Source organism: Camelus ferus, chromosome 1, assembly GCF_009834535.1.
Source record: "Camelus ferus isolate YT-003-E chromosome 1, BCGSAC_Cfer_1.0, whole genome shotgun sequence".
Lineage (NCBI taxonomy): Eukaryota > Metazoa > Chordata > Mammalia > Artiodactyla > Camelidae > Camelus > Camelus ferus.
Window position 1 is genome coordinate 66,309,294 of NC_045696.1, and position 22,309 is coordinate 66,331,602.

Genomic DNA, 22,309 nt, shown 5'->3' on the forward strand with positions numbered 1-22,309 from the left:
CACCAAGATGGAGAGCAGGAAGGGTCAGACCCCAGGCTGACGCTTGTAAACTGCTCTTTCTCAGCCCCTCCAGGGCAAGTGAGCTGCTCTCCTCCCCCCAGTGAGGGGGCTACACGGTTGACTGAGCGCTACTTTATTATTAGGACGATTTTAATACTCGCTGACTACCTTAGACAGACAGGCCACCGGTGAAACTATGCCAACAAGCGCTTGCTCAAGGGAGTTTGCATTCCAAAGTGTGGGGCAGAACAGCCCAGGAAGGGTTTCCAGGACCTGGGCCTCAGGTAGAGCCATGACTCCTAAACTTTCGACATCACTGAGTGGGAGAGAGTGTGCATTTTAATCCAGACGGCTCTGGGTATAAGTCCTGGCTCTGAAACCTATAGGCTAAAGGCACTTGGATTATGGATTCTGTAAAATGGGGCTAGTGATAGAAACAAACATCAAAAATGTTTGTGAGAATTAAATGGTATTGCGTCTGTAAATCATTTAGAATACCGTCTGACAAAAATAGCTAAATGGTAAATATTAACATGAACAAGAATTTCCTATATGATTACTTTTACCTCATGAACCAATGTTTGAAAATATCTCTGAAGGAAAAAAAAAAACTGTTCATACTAGGATAAAAGGATTTTTTTTTAAGTTTGTGATATAGTAGGGGCAACTTGAGTTTTACTTACATCTGGATGGCATAGCCTTATTGAATATAAATATTCCATAATCAGAAGTATTCTAAAAAATACTCAAAAGAGCATACATATCCACATTCAATCATCATCAGATAGACTTCTCTATACTAAAATTCAAATTTTAAGTGCTAATAATAAAAAAAAAAACCATTTTACATGGTTCTTAATGCAAGAGAGAATGAGAAAGGTGGGGAGAGAGAGAGAGAAGGAACAGGGAAATGGATTAGAAACAGGTCATTACCCTGGGAAGAATCAGCTGCTAAGATGGTTATTTTAGTGACAGCTCAGAAAGGGATTACTTTTTTCCACTTAATAATGAATCAGTCATAGTAATTAGGGTAAAAGGCCTAAAATCAGCATTGATAAAACAGCCTTGAAGTATATATTAAAATAACAAACTTTTGTAACTAAAATTTGTTGTTTTCTAATTTTAATTGATTTGTATTCAAAAGTATAAAATGTGAATCTAAATGTAAAAGCTTTTATAAAACCTTATGTGAAATATAATTCTAATTATTGTTCTAAATAAGGATATATATGTTAGCAATAATGTGAGGTGCATTACAAAGGCTTTTAATTTTATTATTTGACTTATTTTACTTAACATTTGGGGAAAAGAATACTTACTGTTTAAAGTGCTGATTCAAAGAACGGAATTATTTATGGTGTGAAAAGGCGGCTACAACACACACATGCTGCTTTGGTGAGTCACAAGTGAATCAGTCCCTGTGCCCTAAAATCTAAACTGCTCACGCTCTGTTGATACGGGAGAGGAAATCAGTTCCAAAAGCACATGCCCATTACAGGAAAAGTCCTGGACTTGGCTGCCAGCTTCCCACCCAGGGACCTTCCACAATGTACTTTTCCTGCTAATGGTGCACCCCAGGGCAACAGTTCTTAAACTTGAGTGCACATGGGAATCTCCAAAGCCCCTTGTTATAAATGCAGACCTGGGAGCTCCACCCTCCGAGATTTGGATTCAGGAAATTGGAATTGGAAGCCAGTTCACATTTTATAAATGTATAAAACTCTGATGCTCAGCCAGATGACCATGTTTTGAGGGACTAAGAAGAGAAGAAAACAGCATTGAAATCAGCATGCTACTCCTCAGAGTCATATTCTCTACATCACAGACAAAGCTGTGGGAAAGGGGATATCAGAATCACATCTTTGGTAACAGATCTACCCTAACTAGTACCACAGTAGGCCCCAAATCTAAATATCAGAACTTAATGGAAAAGATGAAGGAAGAGAAAAAAACATTGAACCCATGCATGCACTGTGCATGCAAATAAACATGTGCCCACAGGTCTCTGGAAATCAGAGACTCTTCCAGAAGAATGATATAGGCTGTACCTTAAATTATTTTCTTCCCCAAATTGCACTGGACCTTGTATGTGGTTAAGGATGGGGAGACCATTCATGAGACTATAGAACTGTTCCTGAATCAAAGGTGACTACTTTCAGAGAATAACAAAAGACGAGCACATTGAAATGTTCATTTTTGTGGGTGAGGGCATGATACGACAGAAGATTCGAGAAACGAGAGCCATGCAGACTAACTGATGAGCAGGAAAGACTTCTGGGTGGGGCGTGAGTGCACGTCCAAGGAAGAGACAAATGTGCTGGGAGCTGCGAAGACGGAGGGTGCAGATGCAGAACAAACCATCCGCAAGGCTACATAATCACATTGTTTTCTCTTTCGTCTTCTGCTCTAGATTCCAATATTTAGCTCTATCCACTCAATCCTAGTTTTGTTCCATCCCACACGGCACACATTTACAGACAGCTTACTCTGACGCTCTGCTAGGTCCTGGAGACCCAAAAAAAATGGACTGTGGAAGACCTGGTCCCTGTCCTTGAGAAGCGGCAGTGAGTGGACCAGAGCCCGGCACAGAAGCAGCAGCAAAAAGCTCTGTTCAGGCAACTCTGAGTACGATCTTACGTTAGAGTTCCACGTCTGATACAGCGCACAGGCACACTGGTTAGAAACATGCAGGATTTCCCAGTGTGTTATAAACACCAAAGACAGTCATCAACACGCGTGTCACTCAGTAGTGTTTACAAAATATTTCCAAATACATTCTCTCATCTAAGCTCCACGAAGACAGGCTGCTTTGTTTTGTGCTTGAAATTCTACCTGGCCTGTGGTAGGCTCTCCACAAAAAGATGTTGAATTTAATTTTATCCTCACAGCCTAGCTTTCAGCCTAGCACCTCGGCTGTGGATCTGTGAAAGGAGGAGATTGTCCAGCTGGAAATACTGCAGTTCTCCCTTTGGCCTGCAGGTGGAAGCAGCTCTACGTTTGCAGTCCGGAAAAACAGCAAGTCGTGTTTGTGCTAACTCGTCTCTGTGAATGTCACAAACAGTTCCGTCTACATTCATTATAATAATACGAGCCCTTGGAAGGAACAAGCTGATTTATACCAAATCTTACGAATAATCTTCTCACTCCTTTTTAATTGCCCAGTGCTCACTGTTAAAACGTACACAATAAATAAAATCACTCACTGTTGTCAAAGGCCATACTGGCTGTAACTAAGGACAGACAAAATAAATCAGTGGTTCAAAGCCTGAACCTCAGTCAGGCAGACTCAAGTTCAGGCTAAGCCACTTAACATACATAAGCTTTTGGGCACACTCCTTGCTACTTAATTAATAGCTGGCTCAATAAAATGAGGATGACAAATTCGAAGATGACTGTGAAAAATAAATAACATGTATAAAGGTCTTAATGCAGTGCCTGGAACACAATAAACAATCAACAAATTATAGCTACTATTTTTTTATGTTACAGTCTTGCTCTTCTACACATGTGCCGTACATATATATACACACGTGCACTATATGTGCATGTATATATGTATGTATGTACATATATACATGCACATATATACATACACATGGACATGATAGATAAAACAGCTTAGCTGAGCACAGAGGAAACAAAAAAGGTGTAATCATGAAGCAATTTTATTTTTCTCTCTGATGGTCCTTTCAAATCCATTCACTTTGGGTCAGTTCTTCCCCTGCCTCTTGGATGAAATCTAGGGAAGTCTCCATGGCATTTCTCTCATTCTTAGGTAATATAAATTCTTCTGGTCATTTCAAGGCACAAAGACACAGCCTCGTTCCGGTTATGTCAGCATCTGTACTGTTGTGCGTCGGCCAAGCCTGGGTAGCCAGTCGTCCCAATGCCCCCGACACAGTCTCCTTTAGATCTCTTGGACCCGAGATGGACAGCAGTCCATTATGTCTCTCCAGGTCCAGGAGGGAACAAATAACAGGTTTTCAGAGTAGGTGAGTTGAAACTCCTTTCTCTGGGCTTAAAGTGAGGTACAAGAACTCTCTCCTCCATGGTGAAAGGGAAGCGGGACTCCATACATAGCAATAGCTCTCCAGAAACCTCTCTTTATATTCATCTCTTTTCTTGGTGATCACCTTGTGTTTTTTAGTGGGGGACAGGTAGGGGTGGGCAGGGTAGAGATAGCTGATCCACTAAGAGTTGCAGAACTGGTTCTAAGACGTCTGTTTTGCAACTCTTGCCTGGGGTCCCTCGTCTCACTTTGGAATGTGGTGTTTACTGTCCAGTGACTGCAGTCGAGACTGAAATGGTTCTAATTGAAAACCCTACTTACACAGGCTCATGTTGTGTTAAACTGAAGTTCCAGTGTTCATCCTGGCCAGACCACTCCTGGATTCACCATGTTTACTCCTGAGTACCATCACTTAAGATCAGCTGTAGCCACCTAGAGGAGAAGGTTCCAGTTGGTGAAGTTAGTGAGGAGATTGGCAACCATCTCATATTAGGTAAAACTGAAGAATGTTGGGGTGAAGAGAGTATTTTAAATCTATATAAAGGAGATAGTAAACATGACAGTGGGTTTTGAACAAAAGGAGGGTTGTCAAATGGGAAAGGAATAATTATCTTTCTAGGAGGCTTCAGAGAGCAGAACTAGGAAATCTTGTAAAAGCACAGAAAAGCAGATTTGTGCTCAATTGAGGAAGAATTTCCAACAATCGGAACTGACTGAAAGGGAAGTGGTCTGGTCTGGTGGGTTTCTTGACATTGGAGATGTTCAAACAAATGAAGGATTACCATTAGTAAAGGGTTCACGAATCAGTTCCTGATACCCAATCAATCATCAGGAACTGGTTGATTTGAACTCTCTGATTTGGAGGATACTAGGGGAGCATGGGGTCCTAGGAAATTTATGCTCTTAATTTATTTCCTTCTGTACATAGAATTTGAGTCTTACTTAAGTCAAACCTCAGAGATAATTCATCAAAAATCACACCTCAAATCCAGTAGTAATGCATATATCATTACTCATTCTTTAACTTATCTCACCTGGAAAAACAAGATTTTCATCATGGTACAGTAAGATTAAGCTATCAAGGGTGCTTTTGGGTTAACCACAAGGTAATAAGCCTGGTGTCAAAGGTGAGCATTTTACTCCCTTTGAGTTAACAGGTAACTAACATGAAGCTTTTCTCTTGAATGGCCTGCACCCTTCCGCGTGTATCCAAGGAATTATTACACTGGTATTAAACAAGTCTATCAGAATCAGGCTTTACCTCACAAGCTGGATTTTTCTCAGTTGACTCAAGTATGCTCACTTCACCATTATGAATTTTTTTCCTCACCATTTTGCATTTCCTTCTTCTCTTCTCTCCACAAATTTATGCATTCACTTATGGAGTCAGTTTCAGCTCTTCTGTTCAAATTATGAAGGCTGTGTGAATGATGAATGCCCAGTGTATGCATATTCTACATGCTATTAGCTCTGTTTCTCTGGAGACCCCTAAGTAATGCACATCTCACAAGATGATTGTATATCACCCCTCTTTGCCCAGTCTGTCCTACTCAACGGAGTTTCCATTCTGGACATCTGAGCAATTTCTTAACCTCTGGATACTTCTATCTCTGAACATGTGTTTATATTACTTCTTCTGAATGGAATGCGTTTTATTTTTCTGGCCATTTATTATAATCTTAATCCTCAACCGAGGGAAGGCTATTAACTTCACGAAGCCTGATGTGATCTTCCACTCACTCTTTCCTCTGTCTGTTTGACATGTCATCAGTAACCACAGAGTTTAGCATGTCATCATTTCAAGTTTTCTATACATTAGTCTGATATCTCCAGATGATTTTTAGCAAACAAACAAACAAACAAACAGTTCAGCAAGTAGAAAGTATATGTCAGGCACAGGGTTAGGTGCTTCATATACAAATATTAATGAAAGTCCATTCAAGAAGCTTGCAGTCAAATATTGAGAATAGATAGATAGATCGATCTTGTGTTGAAATACATATTTCTGAAAACGGTTTCAGGAGTATAAATGATAGGGCAACTGACATCTCTAGGCAATCATTACAAAAAGGCTTCATGGCAGTGATGATGGTTGATTTGGTTCTTAAATAGTAAGAATTCACTAAACATAAAAGAAGGGAACAGACAAGGGAAACATCTTGGGCAAAGAAAGAATGGTGTGAATGGGTATCACATTACTGACAAATGGCTGTGTGAGGAGCACCGAAAAGCAAGCAATGATCCTGTTTTCCTTTTTCGCTTGTGCTTTAAATGCTCAACAATACTGAGTACGGTGGTTGCATCATGGTAGGAGCTCACATGCTGGGAATGTTTGTCTGTTTGTTAAGAATTTAAGCCCCACAGAAATAGGAACTGTGTGACTAGCTTTACTGAGTGCTGGGTTTCAATAATGTATATTGAGTGAATGAATGAGTTCCATGTGCCAGGCATCGTGCTAGTCATTAGAAACTCACCAAAGAACAAAATATTCTACTGGAGGAAGGATATTCAATAACATTTAAGCTCTTAATAGATATATGCTATCTCTCTGTGGGATAAAGATATAAATTTACTATGAGTACTCTGAAGAGGTCCTTCTAAGTGGTCTGGTTATAGTATAGCTTATTTGGAATGTATTTTACATTCAAGATGCAGGGCATTTTAATAGAAAATACTGGTCTAGAATTTCATACACTTAGTTTCAGCCCAAGGTACACTTTAGATTTTCTTAGCTTAGCTTCTTAGCATTATATGATAATAAAGAACATTAACAATTGTCCAGTAATTTGGTCATTCTAGACAACCAATCTATATAACTTAATTTTAAAACAAAAAATTCAAGTGTATTTCTTTCTTTATGCCTCAAATAGGGCAAAACGTTCTATATACCAGTGCTTAAAGAGCTAGGGGAAAAAATTCTGTATCAACATTACTCATTTTAGTCATATTTAATTGGTGTTTATAGATGTTTTCATTTATATTATTTCATTTTGCATTAAAGACAATTGAAGAGACATCATATCACCATTTTACAGATGCAAAAAATGAGGGCCATTTGTTTAAGGACTTATGTAACCTGATCAAGCCAGAAAGTGGCAGAATCTGGATTTGGACTGAAGACAATCAAAGTGGAACACAGGCAAGCATCCAGTGGAAACTGCAAAGGCCAACAGAGATGAGTCAGGGAAACGGAAGTCCTCCCAAGGAGATCCGGCTCACTCAAACCTGGCAGAGGTTCAGGGACAGTCCCACTCCACCTGTCACCTGTTCAACATTCTGACTCCTTAATCCTAGGTCAGGATTCAGATGAAAAATCGACCCTAACCACCAGTGAACAGGAAAGAATCAGGACCTGAAACTCATGACATCTGGATTATCATCCTGGTAAGATAAAAGCTCTCTGTTGAAACTGTGAAGCAAGTTGCTTTACTCACTTGAATTTATCAGTGAAACAGCTTCAACCAATCTGCCCTCAGGGAGGCAGTGAAAATGTGTGACATCACTCATGAAAGGTGGAAGGCTCTATTGTACTTCATATCCCATTTTGTGCACATGTAGAAACACTGTGAGGTCCTCCCCTCCTTCAGAAAAACCTCCTCCCACTCTTACCTCTTCTCTCTCTTACCTTCCAAACTTACCTGCTGAGAGTCTCTTCAATCTTCAAGGACCTTCTCAAATCTGATCCCATCATTTGAGTGCATTGAGAGGCTCCCATTTGTAAGTCATCTGTCCCTTGAATCGATATTAACTCTTTGCTTGTTAGAATAATATTCATAATAATACTTAATTATAATTTTTAATAATTAGGACCTCAACATTTATTGAGGGTTACTACATGTTATGGACTAAGCCAACTGATTTTCGAGTAGTTATCTTTTTACGTTCTTCCAACAGTCCTAAGAAGCAGTTCTATTATAAACATACATTTTATGGAAGAAGAAATAGATGATTGGAATGATATTTTAACTTATCCCAGTTTTCACAACTAGCAAATAATGGAGCCAGGATCTAAACCCAGGTCTGACTGTCCCAGGAGAAGGCAGTCCTGATACAACCAGGCACTATAGACTTCTACCTGGCATTATGACCTATAGCTTTTCCTACTAGGTCACTGGGAATCCATGGTTAAAACCGGAAGGCTATCCTGGATTAACAGATGAAGAAGCTGAGGCTCTGGGAAAATATCTTACCCAAGGTGACTCAATTGTTAATAAGACAGAAGAGCTAAACCTGCTCCACTTGACGCCTTCCACACTGCCTGCTGGGTCTGTAAGGGCACGGAGGGCACCTCCTCATCCTCTTCTCAGCCTCAGCATTGCACACACATCTTGCTTGTGGCAAGTGCTTAGGAATTCAATTTACTGGAATTTTTTTGTGATCAGAGACCATGAATTAGAACAAGCTGAGATATTATAGCATATCATGATTACTAATGCCCCACATAGAATACAAACGAGAAACTATAATGTACTTGCCTAACTAAAGAGACTTTAAACAGAGGATCAAAATATTGGTTTTGGTTTTTTAACCAGGGACCAACTAAGTTCAGCTAAGCTAAACTGATTTCCAGAGATGAAACTAACTAAAAGTGATAAAGCCCAAAAGGGAGACTGAGAATGAAAACGCATGACAGAAGGAGACTGATCATGTGACCCATCCATTTTAGTGAAATGTTCCAACCACACAATTCAAATATTTGTGAAAAAAAAATTCTTTGGGGATCAAATGCATTAGCAGTAATTCCTTAGTGCCACCTTTGCCACATTGCTTTCCACTACCCTTTTAAAATTTCCACTATTATCAGGCTAAAATACAAAGTGTTTCGAGTGGCATGCATGATCTTTCTCAATCTGATCCTCCTCTGCTTCTCCAGACTCACCTGCTATGATTTCAAACATGCATGCATGTACCTTTGAACCAGTAACTCTCTCTCCAGCATCTGGAAAAGTCTCCCCCCTCTGCCTGGAAGATCCTTGTCCTCCCCCTTTCTTCACCACCTAACTAACTCCTCTGCCACTTTCTAGACTCAGGTTTCATTACCTCCTAGATGATTGACTCTAAAAACTGATCATCAGAATCACCTGGGGAGTTGTTATCAAAGAGCAGATACCTACAGAGACTATGATTTCCAGACATCATAATTTCCAAAAATCGCTGCCATAGATAACTCCTCTGAGCCCACCCTTCCCCTCACATCGGACTGTTACTGTCTATGTCTCTCCTCCCTACCAGGTTGAGAGCTCCTTGTCAACAGAGACATGACTTCCAGTTCTCTAACACCAGCCAGCTTTAGATCAGTAATAAACGTTGGATGAAAAAATGAATAAATGAAGTTGGCAAGTCATAAGCTTCTTTGCTCAAACTGTTTCCCCTGCCTACAACAGGAGCATATCTTCGCCTTTATTTTCTGCTAACCTTTTCAGCCTCTCAGTTAAAGTTACTCTTTCCTTGCTATGGCAGATGTTTTTGTTTATTTTTCTCTTGTAACACTTTATAACCTGACTTACATTTATGTATTTGTGCATCTCTCCCACTGAGTTCTAAGCTCCCAATGTCAGAGACTGTCTTTTTCAAATTTTTGATTCTTTCAGCCATCATCAACATACCCTATCCATACTTGTTGAATTAAACCAACATTTGCATCTCTTTAATTTTCTAATCTTTCATATTCCCAGAATAAATACAATCCTTATGAGCACATAACAAAATATCATTCAGAAATACATCCAATAATCTTACATTAATCACAGATGTAAATGCTGTTGATTCGCTATGAAAAATTTAGGATCATACTCATATAAATGTGTATGGGTGTGTATGTATATACTTATATGGATATATCTCTCCAACAGGAAGGGAGGTGAGGTTTCAGACCTTTGGAGCAGGACGTAATCAGTTCAAGGAGATGAGATTCTTAATAGTAAATAAAAATGTAATTGATGATTTCAGCAAAATTTATTTTGAAGGCAGTGATTTGGATTATTTTGCAAACTGAACCCCAACCATCCAGCCCTAACTTTCCTTCAATTGCAAGCTATGTCAGGAAGGATCTGTCAGTAAGAACAGTAAGTGACAATGGTTGCGGGGCTTAGCAAAGTGAAGGAGGTGGTTACTGGATGCATTGTTGCAGCTGTGAAAATCTGAAGTCAAGGTACGGAAACAGCAGAGGGATAAACTTGGAGCTAGGTAACTAATCACAATTTTTTTTTTTTTAATGGGGGAGCTAAGTTAAGACAAGGGTAAAGAAATGGACAAGGTTTAGAGACGGAACATGAATGGAGGAAGGTAACATTTGAGTTGGAGAAAATGAATGTTCTAAAATAGAAAACCTATGGCCCACTTATTTTGGATTAACTCACAAATACCTTGTTGGGTAGAAGGAAGACTCTTGAAGGGAGTCAACTGTAAATGCTGAATAAATAGATGGTGAATGGATAAATTCATGAAAGAATTTCTGGTTCAATTTATGCCCATAATTTCAAGTAGAACTATTATACTCTGTTGTTTAAAACTTCTGCTATCCTCTTTAAGCAGAAATGTCTATATCTCCCAACTGTAACTGGGCACCAACACAAAACAAACTGGTTTCCTCCTTCATGAGCAACATTCATGTCTGAAGCATTTTCTCTTACTCCCATTATGTGGGTCACCTTTCAGCTGAGGTCCAGCATGGCCCAGGGTTTTCCCCAGTATGACCCGGCTCAGATGTATGAGGCTACACTTACAACCCTGACACTCCAAAGAGCCCAAGGGTTGAAGCAAAATTAAATGCCAGGTCTGTAGAACAGCCTAAATCCCCTTGGTCAGTTAACATTTGCAAAATACTGTCAGTAAGCTTTTAAGCAAACACTATTTATTTGACCTTCAGAAATTATATGTGAAAAGCAAAGGTAGGACTGCTTATCGTTTATCCTAAAATGTACTTCACTAACTGGAGTTTGAATATTCCTACTGAATATATAAAAATGACAGGGGTAGGTGTAGGAAGGAAAGAAACAGAAATATAGTAATTTACAATCTGTCTCTGAAAGTTTTGTAAACATATGCACCCATTCATAAAGAAACATAGCTTAGATATAAATCCAAAGACCTATAAATCTAATGTCACTTAAACTTATTTAACTGTTCCCTACTCTGCTACCTTTAATTTGAAGATGCCAAATACAATGATAAACCTAATTACTCTTTGGTTATATTCTTATTAATGATGCTTAAAATTGGCACAGATATAATACTAAAACTCAACATATAGTATACATAAAATTTAAAAAATCTTTTTAGGTACTGTACTCTTCAGTCTTTTTTTTTCAAACAGCAACAAAAAAGACTTTTCTGTCTAACTGGTATTGTTATATTTTTTTAAAAAATAAGTGTCAATTGAAAAATTAATTCTAACAAGTGATGTGTCTAGATCTAGCTAGATAAATTGGTGTCTGGATGAGGGAGCAAACTCACGAATCTTATTACATGCTAAACTCCATGTGTCGCACGTATTAGGTTCAACCACAAGAGGATTGCTTTGCAAACAGATGGCCAACAGCAAGTCCAGTCCTGCAGAGTGATAAGGAGGGGAGTGATTCATAGTGTTAGAAGGGCAGGAGGGGAGAGAAGTAAACAGTCAACGTGCCACTCCTTTCGACGGCATCCTTCAGAAGCCTTGAACTTTTTCAGGTCTAAAGCAACTCACGGAACTTGCTGATCACTTACATGTTTGACCCTGTACAAGTTAAAGATTTCTGACTCTGCCTCAGGGGAAATTAGTCCCCACCCCCACCCCCAAAAAAGCTATTTTCAGTGTTGGAGGGAAAACGGAGAAACTCCTATTGTTGCTTCCAGTGATTGATGGTCCCACCTCTCACGTGGTAGATCAGTATAGACTCTCGGTATCTGGAGTTTTTCTTTCTTTCACTTGCATTTTGAGCTCTCTAGAACCTTTCTGCGTCAAAACTCTAGGATTCATAAGATGTAAACAAGCTCAAATTCTGCTGCCTAAAATACCTACGCTTACTGTCATCACCCATAAGGGAAGATAAACACCTGAGATGACCTCTGGGAAATTTCTCCTCACAAAAGTAGAAGAAAAGGAGAGTCAAGAGTTTCCTAACAAATAGGATGAGTTTTTTTTCATTGGGACAATATGCATAAGGATCTTTCATATCCTTAACCAGACTATCAAAGCAATACTGTGCCTGTCTGATACTTTTAGGCGTATCTGAATTGTCATGTATTTACCATGTCATTGATTGGTTCTGAAGTATCAGCCATAGATTTTCTACATCATTGACTGGTTCTAAGGAATTCATTTATAAAGAAAAAATGTTGCCTGAGTCCTACACTAGATATTGGATAACCAAAGATGACTAAGAGAATATTTCTAGGCACTCACAACCTACCTTGAGCACAATAGCATTCCTTGGGGCAATGTAAATTAGTTAAATGCCATGTGTTATAGCGATATTTGAGGCATATACACCCCTTACACTTACGAAGTTCAAAAAAGGACAGTCTCTTTTAAAACTTTTGTTGTTAAAAAACAGAACGAAGTCAAAGTTTCTCTCTGTAAGCTTGTCAAGCAGGCTAGAAATCAGGGAACATATTTCTTTTTCATAAATGAGTCACTCCTAAAAATACAACATATTCTTAGTCTGTACGCTTTATGGAATCATTAATAAAATGTTTCTACTGTCATAGATGTGAAGTAAGAATCTGTTAGTGTCTCAGGGACACCCTGGAGATGGAGGTAAGTTATGGATGAGGAACAAGGACCAAGATGTATGAATCAATGGACAAAGGCTCTGGAAGACCCAGGTTTCAGCTCCAACTCAGACTTAGATTCATTATTTTAAGAACAAAATATTCACTGCTTTGAGCCTTATTTTCAAAGCAACAGGGGGAAGGGAAGGGAGTTCTCAATTCCTTAAAAGTCTTATTTTACAGGGGGCTTCCTAAACCCTACATATGTTGGACAAGGACACAGAGGCAGAGTCGGGGGTTCTGTCAGGGACCGGAGGTAGAATAAACAAAGGGCTGCATTTTGAGAATTGAGCAGATATCAGCATGACCAATAAGGAATGAGGGGCAAGGGGAAAGATCAGAGATGAGCAGTCAAAGGCTAATAATGCCAACAGTCAGGAAACAGGAGCTGGAGAAGCCGGCTCCAGCTAGGAGATCAGATACACAGATCAGAAACAAGCCACTTGCATTAGGAAGACCTTGACACCTAAGGTAGGCCTTTGCCAAATCCCAAGCCGTTATGCTTCTCTGTAAGAAAAGGAATGGAGAGCTAATTTGCATGTAACTGTTAGGTGCCAAGGGCCATGTTATGCACTTCCACAAATGCTCACTCCTTAATTCCATTTGCTTTTGAGGAAACTGAGGTTCAGAGAATGTTAGTAACTTTCTCAAGGTTCTGGGGACATGAAAGAGCTGGATGTCCATTCTGAAAAGATCTGCTGATGAGCCCTTTGGCTGAAAGTGAGCCCTGGTTCTTTTTGCAAGACTTTTCAATTCTTTATGTTGGAAAAAAATCTTCAGATGTCCAATTTAAAGATCTATCACTAACCAGACTTCAAGTACAGTCAGTCCTGAGAAGATGCGAGCTAAGTAGGAACTGAAGGAGCCTGGGAGGTAAGTCCTAGCACCCAGACACTGGATCAGGTGCTCAGAGCCAGACTAAGCCCTCTGAGATATGTCGGTAAACAGCTCAGGGGGTAACATACAGAAACAAAAACCAAATTTATCGTTGCCAGTGGGGGAAAGAGAGATGGGTAGGAAGATAAAGTGGGAGTATGGGATTTGCAGATACACACTACTACACATAAAATAGGTAAACAACAAGGTCCTACTGTATAGCATAGGGAACTATATTCAATATCTTGTAATAGCCTATAATGAAAAAGATTATGAAAAGGAATATATATATATACGTAATATTATATATATAACTGAATCTCTATGCTGTACTCCAGAAACTAACACAACATTGCAAACCAACTATACTTTAATTTAAAAAAAAAAGAGATTACAGTGGCCGTGGACAGGGAGCAGCCCAGCCAGGCAGATGTTCAACCACCTGGGGCAGCAGGCACATAGATGCCAGTGTCAGAGAGTCTAGGGGCTGACAATATGCGGACCAAGAAGAATGGCAGAAGGTGTGAGGGCAGATTTCTGGGTGCCTCATTTGGAAGTGGGGTTCAGGAGTGAGCAAAAGCCCAGCTGCCAGGTGAATTGGAGAGAACAGTCTAGTGTTCTGTCCATTAATGAACAAATCGACAATTTATTTTGTATATACTGAGTTCAAAGCTTTGTTCTAGCCTGAGGTTACATGAGCGAACAAAGCAGACAAAGATGCCTACCTTCACAGAACTTACTTTCTATTGGAAAAAAGAAACTGGCAAGTACTTCAGGTACCAAAGAACAAGGCAAGAGTGTAATTTTAAGAGCAGAGATTAGTGGGCAAACTGAGAATATTAGAGAGCCTGACTCAGTTCTCTCCATCTGAACTATTATCCTATGACTTAAAAAGTTGCTTCCTAATAGAAACATCCTTGGTCTCAAAGCCTAGAGTGACACTGGACCTGCACGATGTAGTGGTTGGAGGGGTAGAACATCAGGAAAGGCACTACTGGTCTCATAGGATATATTTAAAAGAAAAATTATCATGAATAAATGGAATTCTCACATGCATATGACTTATTCATGTCACTTGATTGCTTATATGAGAAGTTTAATGCTCAGGAGAACACCCATGGACACGGTAGAAATGTATACAGGTTGCACACTACAGAAGTCTGGTTCATTATTCAGATCACAGTCTATGTGATTTCCATCCCTGCAGATATGCAGTGCACAACCTGAATGGCCATACCCAGCAGCTCTCAACATTTACCAAGAGCTGTAATGACTGATGTTAACCAAGATATATGACACTATAATCATTTACTAAAATTAGTCTGCAAAATATAAAGTTAAATTAACCTATTTAAATTAACTAGAGCATTCAAAAGGAGATAGCTAAAGATATAGCATAAATTGAGGAAGTTTTATATTTTTCCTGTCTTTTCTGCAAGTGAAAGGAGGAACTTTCAAATTAAATAAAAATAATTGAAGAAGCAAGAACTCTCCAGGTGTCTAAAAAAAAAAAAATCTTTCAACCTAATCTTAAAAAGTCGTAACATAGCAGAGTTCTACTACCTCTAAGAGATATCTGAAATGGAAAGAGACACTTCCAAAGTCATAAAAGTGCAAGTGGCAGTCCTTGATTTAGAAAATCCAGACTTCTAAAGGCCTGTTGAATGTTCTGTCTGCCATATTATTATGACCTTCGTATAGAGAATGTCATCTGTTTAGGGTGAAAGGAAATGTTCTCTCTCTGCCTCAGGTTTTCTCAGAGTATAAAATTTGCCTTGAAACTTTGTGCTAATTCTGACTCAGTTCACAGAAGCTTCACAGGTTTCACCTACCCACACCTACTTTTATTTGAGCAAGGGAAACTAACATTTAGTCCTTCCCGCTAACAAACAAGTCTCGACAAAGGCAAGGCTTGTGAAGTCATTTTTCCAGCCATTCTTTCATAAGGTTTTGTTTATCATAAGGAGCCTGAGTCACTGTTCCCCCAAAAGTAGACAGGAAGAATAAAGGATAGAATGATTTTTAGGACATAAAACTCAATAAACAAATTAGCATATTTATATTTGTTGACATGGAAAGACATGATAAAATTGTAAATGATAAAAAGCTAATTAATAAATAGTAGGGGCTCATTTTTGTAAAGTATATGTATAGTTTTTGTTAGCAAAATGCTAGGATAATTTACTTTAAAGTTTATAAAAAGGCTAGGATAATTCACTTCAAAATTCAAACAGTCATGACTTCCTTTTTAGCATAATACCCTCTAAGTCCATTCATGGCAAGATTTCATTCTTTTTTATGGCTAATATTCCACTATATATATTTACATTCATATATATTTTCACATATATTTATCAAATATTCCACTATATATATTCATATATATATGAAATAATTCAGACAGAGAAAGACAAATGCTGTATGACCTCATTTATATAGGGACTCCAAAAAACAAAATATGTGAATAAAAATAACAAAATGGAAACAGAATTATAGGTACAGAGAGCAAACAGGTGGTTACCAGAGGAAAGAGGCTTTGAGGGGAAAGAAATAGGTGAGGAAAATTAAAAGGTACAAACTTCCAGTTGAAACATAAATGAGTCACAGATATGAAATGCACAATGTGGGGAATACAGTCAATAACTAGTAATATCTTTGGTGACATACTCATAACTAGGCTTATTGTGGTGATCACTTTGAAATGTATAGAAAAAAATCACTATATTGTATAACAGGAACTAACATAGTTTTGTAGGTCACTTATGCTTCAAAAACAAATAAGCAATCATAAAAGGAACTCATAGAAAAGGAGGTCAGATTTGTGGTTACCAGAGGTGGAGGAGGGGAGAAGGAGAAATTGGATAAATGCAACAAAAGGTACTGCAAACTTCCAGTTATAAGATAAATAAATACTAGGGATGTAATGATAACATCATGATAAATATATATAACACTGTTGTATGCTGTAACTTGTTAAGAGAGTAAATGCTAATATTTTCATCATCAAATTTCTTTTATATTTCTTTAATTTTATATCTATACGAGAGGATAAATGTCAACTAAACTTACTGTGACTTACATAGATGTATGTAAGTCAGATCATTATGCTGTACACTATAAACTTTTATATAGTGCTGTACATCAACTATATCTCAATAAAACTGGAAGAAAAAATATATCAAATATAATATATAGCTGATGGATGTATTTTAGATTATTTCAATTAAGACAGTAGTTTACTTATCTAGATTTCCTAATTTTTCTACAATGAATATTCACCGTATAATAAAAATGACAGAATAATCAAATTACACTAGTTTTCCATTTCATGTTCCTTTTTGAACATTTATAAATGAAGTTTAAGAGATCGTTCATGCATCCAATATACCTTTACTGAGCAACTACTATACAAATCAGACCTATATACAATTTCATTTGAACCTCATTATGCTCCTGAGTGAGTCAGTTAAAAGATATGTTGGACCTGAAACTTTAGTGGTAATAACCAGAGAGAAAAGAAAAGGTACATAATCAGGTGGAACAGACTTGTAAAATGGACTTAACTCTAGGACTGGCCTCTCAAAGGCAGTTCCTATCCGGGGACGGCACCTGAATTAGAGAGTGGCATATGGCCGCACGATCTGCTACTCAGTAAAGATGACTTACATGGGGTGAGCAACAGTGTTATATCGAGGGAATTCATCTGTCAAGAAACAATACTTAAGACAGTAAAATCCAGAGAAAGGCAAAGGAGAGCTCATCAGCTTGTCATGCTCCATGACTAGGTGTTTGAGATCCAGAGAATCAGGATATTTTATATTTTATAAGACTACTCTTTGTCCTCTAATAAAACGTTATAAGCTAAGATGCTGGTTGAGGTTTAAAGACATGGTCTTTGCCTATGTATACACTAAGAGACTTTTTTGGTAGCAAGCTGACAGAAAACCCGTATCAAATAAGTTTAAATAACTAAGGGGTTTGGTTGGCTTTCCTAAGTGAAAAGAATTCGAGAGAAGATAGAAATGCTTGCTGCTTCTTCTTCTTTTTTTTTTTTTTTTAATCAGAATTCCAGGTATGGCTGCATAATTCTTCACGTTCTACCTTCTTCAGAATGACAGCTTTGTCCTCCAGGTGGCTTTTCTCATCCTGACAGAATGACTCCAACATTTACATACACACATTTTACCATCTAGGAGATAGGAGACTCTCCATAAACTAGAATCCCCACTAAAAGTCCTGAAAGCCAACCCAAATGCACCAACTCGGGTCCAATGCCCACCTCTATTCCTATCACTGTGGTGAGAGGAATGAAATGCACTGACTGGATTAAATGATTGCATTAGATATCTGATGCTGTGTAACAAGCTGTCCCCAAGTGTAGCAGCTTAAAATAAATGTGTTTCTGGGGGTCAGGAACACAGGGTCGGCTTAGCTGGGTGGTTCTGAGTCAGGACTGGTCAGGGCTGCAGCCTCATCTGGAGGCACAACTTGGGGCTGGTGCTTCCATTCCACTACTGTTGACCTGAGCTCCTCACTGCTTTTTGTCTGATCATTTCACATCTTCATTATATGGGCTCATCCATTGGCTGCATAGTGTCCTCACAACACGGCAGCTGACTTCCCACAGAGCGAGGGGTCAGAGAGAGAAAATGAGGGAGTGTGTTCCTGAGAAGGAAGCTGCCATCTTTTCCATAACCTAATCTTAAACATACCATCAATTCTGCCAAACGTTATCAGTCACACAGACCTATAAAATGTGGGAGGGGGTTACACAGGGTATGCATACCAGGAGCGGGGAGAGTATTGGGGACCATTTTGGAGGCTCGCTACCACAGCCATGTGCACCACCTTGTAGCCAGGAACAGTGTCAGCTTCCATCCCATCACATGGGAGCCTGACATGAATGAAATCCCACTGTGTTCCCATGGAACCCTAATTCTAATGAATTACAAGAAGTTCCACAATAAAGAGGGCTCTGTGACCAGAAGAATTCAAGCAATAAAGCAAAACTAACAGATTTCATTTTGGAGAATATAACTTTTTTAAAACAAAATATTCTGTAGGTCCTGTTTTCTATGGAATCCTCTTTGACAAAAATTAGTTGGACACTTGTTGGAGAAATTTTTCACCTTAATTTTCCCCTGTCCTGATATATTACATACCCCTTGATTAGCCAGCAAGTGTTTATTGAATATCCCCACTGAGAAATTTGTACCAGAATAATTGTTTTGAGTCTCTAGTTCACAGGCCAAATTTCACTATTTGATAGGTTTCATCTGGTGTGTGAGTAAATTCTTGGGGGAAGATAATCTATGCCTATAATTTCAAGTCTTAGGCATCATCAATTTTCCAAAAGGTCACAGGATAGAAAGATTATCTCATGGAAGTAATAATGATATATATTCTCTTGTTTTCTATCACACTGTACAGTTTCACAATGCACTTTTATATCCATTGGCAAATACAAACGTTTGTAGTTATCAGGACAGAATGAATTATCCTATCATAAAAGAAAGAAGAAAAAAAAACTTTTCTTTCAGAAGGAAAAATTAATCTCCCTACTCAAAAGGAAGTGGGATATGAAAGATAGACTTCACTTACGATAAGAAGGGTTTAAAAATAACTCATGATTTCAAATTTTGTGTTGAAATGAACATTTTGAATGTTTGCATTTATCTTGTTCCTTGAACAAGTCCCACATCCTGCTCTGGAGCAATTTTAATGTTTTTGCAATCCTCAGACATTCTTATTTTTGGAGGACCGAGCTCACATCATATCAAATATAGTGGAAGCTGTGGTATGTTGCCCAAACCTTCCTAAAAAATAAAGCACTCACTCCCCCAAGATTATGGGAATGTTGGATGCTGGTGGATCATAGCTAAGCCCCTCTTTCAGGTATTGATCTCAGTTACAGGGAGCTTCTCACCCAAGCACACATTTCCTCCTATGAAGGAGCTCACATCTTAGGTTGTAGGGAAACAAAAAGTCATGTTCTCTTTCCCCAATTTGGGAGAACTCTGGTCATCCCAAGTCAAGAGTTCCCTATGGGATTAACTAAATCCTTGTTACAACTGCATCACAGTTCAACTTTTTCCTCTGTCCAGTCTTCTCCCCTCACCTATTTATGTGTATGTTTCAGTAAATTTGCTTCCTTAGTCTCCATCTCAGAATCTTTGTTCCCAGAGAATTTGACTTAAGACCATTAGTATCCAGAGTGGGGCTAAGAAATGGGATTTTAGAAGCCAGATCACCTGCTGGTGGCTTACTATGTTAGTGAAATTGTTAAAAACTTCACTGGTGATTAACTTGGATGGCACAATATTGGAAGGGAATACCCTGATGGTACAATATGCCATAAATTTGGAGAACGGCAACAAAAAAGCCAAAAGTGATAAATTACCCACTTAAATTACTAACTTAAAGTACAAGTCAGAGGCAATATATACAAAGGTTCTCAGCTCTCTTAGATGGAAGGCCAAGAAGAGCAACTTAGGACTCAAGAGCTCCAAGGAGTGTTGAATTGCTGCCTAGAAAGTCTGCTATGCCACTATCAGGGCCCTGATTGGGATGAAGCAGGATCCTTAGATGTGGAGTTGGAATAACTGAGTTGATGCACTTGAAAACCTCAATTCTCCAGCCCATATCCACTGGACCTATAAGGGTGATCCACTCTACTAAGTTAAAGACTAGGCTTTCTCCCTGCTTGAGAACTATGTAGAGGTTTCTGCTCTGCAAGGCAACACACACCCTCCCCACCTTTGAATATACCAACACTTCTCCACTTGACCAGTAATTAGGGTTAAGTAACAACATAACTTGGCTGAGAAAACTGGGCCTCATGGGGAGGAATGGGACACAGGCTGAAGAAATGCTGGATCTAGTCAAGACACAGTGACAGCAGCTGGAAGAGAATATAGAGGATGAGGGACCCAGAGTGCAGACTGAAAGAGTGTGGGCAGAACACAAAGCTCAGTAAGGAAGAACTGACTGATGTGGCATCACCCTCCTGCCAACAAGCGTCTAGGACGGCTCTGGGAAGCTTGGGGAAAGCAATGGCTCCTATTAGGTGAAGCAAAAATACTAGAACTCTCATGGAGGATGGTGGCAGGAGATATCAAAAGGCTCAAAGACAAGAGCAGGTCAGAATGATTACACTGTCTAAGGCTGGAAGCCCACCAGCCAATTATCTTCTATGGAAAAGCCCAGGAGATGCTCCACTTACCAACACCGTGAAGAGGAAGCAGGGCAGCAGCATGGTTGGAAAGATCAGCCATGGCCGTCATCAGCAGGTCAAAACTGATGGCAGCAGAGGCAGCCACAGAAGAATGAGGGTTCCCGAAATAACACAGGCCAGTGGTAGCGATTAACTGCCTAAAGCAAAGACGTATAATTATTGTGATGGTCAGAGTGGCAGCCAGGGGTCATGAGAGGTGTGCGTAGGTAGCCTGTGGAGATGGTTAGTAGATCACAGTGTTCTTAGGCACAAGATAGCTGGACAGCCAAAACAGCATTGCTTAATTCACACAACCAAACGAATCAAGGATAGATAAATGGGAGGCTGGCGGCAACTGTCCCAGTAAAAGTCCTAGTTTCCAGATCTGAACCAGTTCTCAAGACCAGAATCCATTGGCTAAAGGAGAGAAATGAAAGACAGAGTTCCACGAAGAAGAAAATCTAAGAAAGCACCTAGGGGCCTGCCGTACTGGTGAGATTGTCAGGGACTCTGTGGTGTATGACATGCTAAGATTCCTCTCAAAAAACAAAACAAAACAAAACAAAACAAAACACTAGGCAGCCCTCTTTGAAGGCAACATATTATGCATTTGACTCATTTACCAGATGACGTGCAAGGTTGCCAGCTTTGAGGGGGCCCAGAGCTCAGCTGTTGATTCAGACTGCAGTGAGGGCAGCCTCATCACTTGAGCCACGTGAACAAGCAAACCCTAATGTTACTAGAAGTATGGCAAGTCCCAGTAGGACTTAGAATAACAATATAAATCCCTAGCTTTATGGAGCAAGTTTTGGTACAAGGCTGTGAAAGTAAACACCATTTGAAAACCAATCCCTGGGAGAGATGGGCCTGGGAGAGATGCGGTATCTATTCATGGAACAACAACAAAAACTGGCCAGAGATACCCAGCATGAACTATGTCCTATCAGAACCACAAAGCTGTAAGATCAGGGATGTCCACAGCAATTTATTGTTAGACAGAAGAGGCACATCCAGAACGGCATGCACAGGGCTGGAGCTACACGAACTGGGGGTCTGGTTTCCCAAGCCATACATCACTGCAATACTGTGTATCAACTGTATATCACCTGTCTCTGAGCCAAAACTATGTTCACATGGGGACTTCCTTATATCTGGCTGGATGAAGGAAGAGGGGAAAAAGGACAAGCTTTGTTCACAGATAGTTTGGCTCAGCATATGGTGAGAACCAAATATGGACCACTTTGCATTACAGCCTCACTCAGGACAACACTAGAAAACAGCAGTGAGGAGAAATCCTCCCAGTAGGCAGAACTTCAGATAAAACTAATGATTCACCACGTGTGATTAGAGAAATGTTTCGTAGTAAGAATATACACAAACTCAAGGACAAGGGCAAATAGATGTACAGGACACTGGAAGAAATACTAGATTTTGCAAAAAGGAGGTCTAGGGAAGAG

General features: G+C 39.3%; 1 long non-coding RNA gene across 1 annotated transcript; it reads left to right on the top strand.

Annotated features, from left to right (window-relative positions):
- Positions 1-10: 10 nt before the first annotated feature.
- On the top strand, positions 11-16,342 carry LOC116664302. Its single transcript, XR_004320743.1, has 3 exons — positions 11-23; positions 12,995-13,000; positions 16,181-16,342. It is a non-coding gene; the product is annotated as an uncharacterized LOC116664302 (long non-coding RNA).
- Positions 16,343-22,309: the final 5,967 nt, after the last annotated feature.